Source organism: Centrocercus urophasianus, unplaced genomic scaffold (assembly GCF_019232065.1).
Source record: "Centrocercus urophasianus isolate 14NV4802_14NV808 unplaced genomic scaffold, USGS_Curo_1.0 seq_31, whole genome shotgun sequence".
NCBI lineage: Eukaryota > Metazoa > Chordata > Aves > Galliformes > Phasianidae > Centrocercus > Centrocercus urophasianus.
The window spans coordinates 7,318,120-7,324,119 of record NW_024884878.1 but is presented as its reverse complement, the minus strand read 5'-3'; the positions used below and the strand labels follow the sequence as shown (position 1 = coordinate 7,324,119).

General features: G+C 43.6%; 1 protein-coding gene across 2 annotated transcripts in view; it reads left to right on the top strand.

Annotated features, from left to right (window-relative positions):
• PRR16 (proline rich 16) overlaps positions 1–6,000 on the top strand; it is a 146,431-nt gene that overhangs the window by 40,507 nt on the left and 99,924 nt on the right. The gene's annotated exons all lie outside the window — the stretch shown is intronic.

Here is a 6,000-nt window from a genome sequence, read left to right as displayed (position 1 = left end):
ATGCAGTGCTCCAGATGAGGCCTCAGCAGGGCAGAGCAGAGGGGGAGAATCACCTCCCTTGACCTGCTGGCCACGCTCTTTTTAATGCACCCCAGGATGCCATTGGCCCTCTTGGCCACAAGGGCACACTGCTGGCTCATGGCCAACCTGTCGTCCACCAGGACACCCAGGTCCCTCTCCGCAGAGCTCCCCTCCAGCAGCTCATCCCCCAACCTGTACTGGTGCATGCAATTATTCCTCTCCAGATGCAAGACTCTACACTTGCTTTTGTTAAACCTCATCCGTTTTTTTTCTGCCCAGCCCTCCAGCCTGTCCAGGTCTTGCTCAATGGCAGCACAGCCTTCAGGCGTGTCAGCCAATCCTCCCAGCTTCGTATCAACAGCAAACTTGCTGAGGGTGGCCACCATCCCCTCATCAAGGTCATTGATGAAGATGTCGAACAAGACCGGACCAGCACAGACCCCTGAGGAACACCGCTGGTTACAGGCCTCCAACCGGACTCTGCACCGCCAACGACGACCCTCTGCGCTCTGCCAGTCAGCCAGTTCTCAACCCACCTCGCTGTCCACTCGTCTATCCCACACTTCCTCAGCTTTATTATAAGGATGTCGTGGGAGACAGTATCAAAAGCCTTGCTGAAATCAAGGTAGACTACATCCACTGCTCTCCCCCCATCCACCCAGCCAGAGACAACATCATAGAAGGCTACCAGGTTGGTCGAGCACGACCTCCCCCTGGTGAACCCGTGCTGACTACTCCTGATAACCTCCTTTTCTTCCAGTTGTCTGGAGATGACATCCAGCACAAGTTGTTCCATCACCTTTCCAGGGACAGAGGTGAGGCTGACTGGCCTATAATTGCCTGGATCTTCCTTCTTGCCCTTTTTGAAGACCGGAGTGACGTTGGCTATCCTCAGTCTTCAGGCACCTCCCCCGTCCTCCAAGACTTCTCAAAGATGACCGAAAGCGGTTCAGCAATCACCTCTGCCAGCTCCCTCAGCTGTGTCCACGGGAGTGGATGCATCCCATCGGGTCCCATGGATTTGTGAACAAAATCTACTAGTATCATACAAGCACAAGTGCACACTTACGTGTGAGGCATTAAGTTCTGCCTGAAGTCATTGTATTTCCAAAGCTTGTTAGTATTCAAGTTTTTGTTATAATGGAACTTGTAAAAATACTTTGCTAATGATTGCACTGAAGCACATAACTGAGTTTACTGTGCAGAACATAAGCACCTAAATCTCATCATGACAAAGAAAGCATATCACACAGCATGTGATGTTCAAGATATTTACACCTGTTGAGTGGTTGTTTTAGAATGTTCTGCATGACTGAAAACCTTGAGGGTCTCAAAGTTGAATCAGACAGTGCATGTCTGTCATGCACATTTATAGAGGAGTCTGAGGAGAGTGAATAAAGTGCTTGCTCTGTCACTTGTTTTTCACTTAAAAAACAAAGACAGAAGGAAAACCAACAGTTAAGAGTAACAGAATTTGTAAAGTACTGATGTCAGTTTCACTGAAAGGCAGCAGGTCACTGTCAACCTGTCTGTGCTTAAGCTAGATACAAGGGAGGGTATTAAATAGTGAAATATTTTGAGGATTACCAGCACGCCAGTGCTAGCTCCCATATCTTTTTGCTATGCAAAGTATAATACTTCTACTTATATTTGATAATAGGGAGTTGTGACCTTTAAAAAACCTGAGTTCCAGAAGGATGAAAGCTGGTATTAAAAGTGGAAGGTTAGGGAAGATAACCTTGTAAAAAGTCATAAGCTTTGAAAGCTGATGTTTAAAAAAAATATAAAAAAGGCAAAATGTTATGCTGATGTTTATTTGATAATTAATTAACATCATGCCAGAGGAAATCATAATTCAGTTGACTTCGTATTTCCTTTCTAATTGCTGTGTTATGTTCTTTTGAATACTCGATGACTTTCATGTCAGCAGCCATTCTGAAGATATTTTTAGTGGATTACTTAAAATAGATCAGTCCTCTTTGTAGAGTTCCCCTCAGATTTATGTATTTTTTTATCTTCCACTCATCTACAAAGGCTTTCTATAAATTGTCTCAGCACTAATGTAATACGTCTTAAGCACTGCAGTCAATACAATTGTAAGAACTTTCTTTTTTCAAAGAGTGTATCATGTTGTGGTATGCTGGGCGTAATCTGAGGTGTAAGTAAGCAGTCCCGATTTGGAGAGAGAAATGGAATATAGTTGGGTCTGTAGTGATGCTGGCAGATTGTGTTGTGAAGAGGAGTGCAGTGCAGAGACTTCTGAGGTAGCAGAGAGACTAATAGCGATAAGCCCTCAGGTGAAGAGCAGAAGAGAATTCTACAGCCCAAAGAAATATCTGTGTAGTCATAGATGTACAACATCTGAAAGGGTTTCAGTGCCCTCCTACCGATGTTGTGATTTTTTGTTTGTTTGGTTGTTCTTTGTTTTCTTTTTATTTTAAAATCTGTGGTATTGTGTTTTCAGAGGTGATACACTATTTAATATACTGGAGCGTTATTTCAGTGCCACAGTGACAAGGTTTTCTAAAATGGGTAAAATACAAACAGCCTGCCTCCGCTGCAAAGGTGCTTATGTGTTCATCACCACATCTGGGCACAGATTGTTCTCTGTGATGATTTTGCCCCAGAGGGTGGTGAGGCACTGGAAAAGGTTGCCCAAGGAGGCTGTGGATGCCCCATCCCTGCAGGCATTCAAGGCCAGGCTGGATGTGGCTCTGGGCAGCCTGGTCTGCTGGTTGGCGACCTGCACACAGCAGGGGGTTGGAACTGGATGAGCACTGTGCTCCTTTGCAACCCAGGCCGTTCTACGATTCTGTGATTCTGATTCTATGATACCAGTGTTTTAATTGCGGTACTTTGCAGCAACACTCTTTCTCGCAGTGAAAACATCACAGCTTGATCTGAGCATTAACTACACACAGCAACAGGAGCTGACAATGCAAGTAGAATTCTTAGATGCATAAGAGGTGGTTTGAAACTACCATGTGAAAGGAATATGTTAGAAATTATTCCTTTGGTACACAGTGTCTGATTTTAGGTTGCTTTTCAAAGAGGAAACATTAGCAGACTTAATAGGATCAGGTAAAACAGATTAGGACGGTTGTTGCATGGTGTGATTTAGCGCATGTGAAAGTGAAGATTACAAGCAAATGAAAAAAACATAATCAGGATTTGGATAAAACATTCAGATTTTTTATGCCTCTGAAAATGAATGGCTCCTATTTATTTTGTTGTCTAAAGAAGTGAAATTATTACAGGATAAAGTTATTTATGTGCACTCCTCTTATGTAACAGCTTCTGCTGCAGCTGGTCACTAGGATGCAGTTTTTATTACGACTGTTTTGTTATTACTGTAATTAACCTGTGTGACTAGCTGTTGAACAACTCAGTTTTTCAATTTCTATAATTTGTGTCATAAACTCAGGACTCTGGGGGGATCTTAAAGTGCTTGCGGTGTTTTAAGGACAGAACTTTCCTCTTCTGTTTGTCTTCAAAGCCTTTGTCTGAGAGCAGAGTATCATACAAGATACTGCAATCAAGCATGGCGAGCCCAATGCAATTTATAGAGGTAGTGCTATGAGCACTGTAACTTCTGGTAAAAGTGAAAGCAGAAATGTAGTTTTTTACTATTGGGCCATCATTAAGTCGAGTGTCTCGTAGGGTGACATGGTAGGCTTGCCAGGGAAAGCTCTTCCTGGGCTCTTCCAAGTTTTTCAGAGCTGCTAAGTCTAAGGTAACTCTGTGTGCTGCCTTTCACTGCTGCAGCCTTTGCCTGTGTCCAAGTGCTTGAACTAGTGACCAGTCTGGCTGGTCCAGTAGGCTAACTCCTGTGGAATGCAGCTGGAGAGAGGCTTGGTGCCCAGAGCTGTTGCTGACAGGGCCAGCCCTGGGGTTGGATCTGGTTGTGCAGACAGGAAGGAGCCTGCACATCCACTGTTCACCTCTGCTTCTGAGGAAAGGCTTCCCTGTGCTAGCTCCAGCCGTCTGGCTATGCCCTGCAGAGAAGGTCCTGGCTTCAGCTTCAAAGCAGCCCTGCAGAAGCACTGGGGGATGCTCATACATTCTCCCAGTGATGAATCTTCACAAGGCCCAGCAGATCCTGGTCAATTGCTCCAGCCCCAGTCACCTCAAGGCTCTTTGCTCAGCCTGCTCTTGTTTATTGATGTTTCTTTCATGTTAAAAATCCCCAAAATGGGCACTGAGTATGTCTAATATTCTAGTAAGTGCTGAATAGAAGCATTCTTTTGTAGGAGCTGATGTTCTGGCCATCCTCCTGTGCATACACCTCAAGGTTCTACTGGTTTTCACCATCCGCTAGTTCAGGCTTCATATCTAAGCTGTTGCTGAAATGAAGTCTTTCCTAGTGGTGTGCTGAATATTTACTTTTCAGCTGCTCAGAGCAATGGATTAAAATAAATGCTGTACATCATTTATCAGCATTGCATTTCCATTTGTTAAGAAAAAAATATCATAGTGAAAATCATGTATCTTAAATTCTCAAGATCACCATTTCCATAGCAGTCTCTGAAGTCTTCTGGTGTTCAGGAGGGTGTAACACTCAGTTCTAAAGTATCTGAAAATATTGTTATTCATAGGTTCAAAAGCCTTACTAATAATCCTGTTGCAGTAAATAAATTTACTGTGAATTACAAACTTATCAATGCTATGACATGTACATTTATGATAGGTTATACTTGTTAAATTTAATAATTTTATCAATGCTAGGACATACTATGTATATGTATATACATACATATTCATAAAATCACCTCTAACAAAGGCATCAAACTGATCCCAGAAGGGTCCTCCAGGTCTCAAACGGACAGAGAAAATCAACCTTAGAAAAGACTGACCACCTCAGTAGTAGGCCCATAAAGAGGAGCAAAGTAATGGACGTGAGCATCACTTAGACATGGGTAAATATCATGGAGTCACAGGAGTCAACTCTGAGGTCAGTGTGTCCCAAATAATAGAGAGAAGGAAGTGCTGTATGTACAGCAAAGGGAGAGAGGCTCCATTTTGGATAAAGCCTTTTTCCGGTTGGCTATGCACAGCTTTTGCGCCTTGGAGTGTCTCAGTCAGCTCATCTGCATGAATTGGTGGATTATGATCAGAGAATTGTGTATAGAGCTGAATATAATCTTCAGTATGTTAGAAATAGTGGTAGCAACTTTAGAATATTGCAAGGTATGTTCTAGGTGCATTATATGACTGCTCACAAAGAATGGAAAGAACAGAGTGTACAGATTTGTCAAGACCTGTTGAACCACTATGAGGCTGAAAGTAACAATTCTCTGGATTGCATCATTACTGGTAATGAGATACAGTGTCACTCACTATTATAAGCTGGTGTCAGAACTGCAGTCCATGGAGTGCTGACATGAATTCCCCATTAAATGAAAAGTTTAAGATGCAGCTCTCAGCAGGTAAAGTTATGTGCACTGTCTTCCGGAATAGGAGTCATAGAATCAGAACTGCTTAGGTTGACAAGGACCACAAAGATCATGTCTTCTCAATCCCTGTGCTGCAGACAGGGTTGCCATCCACTACATGAGGCTGCCCAAAACCCCATCCAGTCTGGCCTTGAGTGCTTCCAGGGATGGGACATTCACAGCTTCTCTGGAAAGCTGTGCCTCAGCAAGAAAGTGGTGATCCTTCTGTATTTCCTGGAACCCACTCAAACATCGACTTTGACTGCTATGTCACGACTGACTAAGCTGAAGACTCAAACTTCCACAGTCAGAACAGAAAAGAAGATGACTTTTCTCCTGCAGCATGATAACACCTGGCCCCAGAACACTCTGAAGACAATGGGGCACATTGCCAGCATTGGCAACACTGTCCTACCACACCCACTGTTTGTTTGGGATTTGGCCCCTTCTGACTTCCATCTGTTTAGGATGATGAAAGATGGACTGCTGTCATAGCAGCTGTGAAACAGTTACCTCTCCTGGAGCAGATTTTTACAAGCTTGGCATG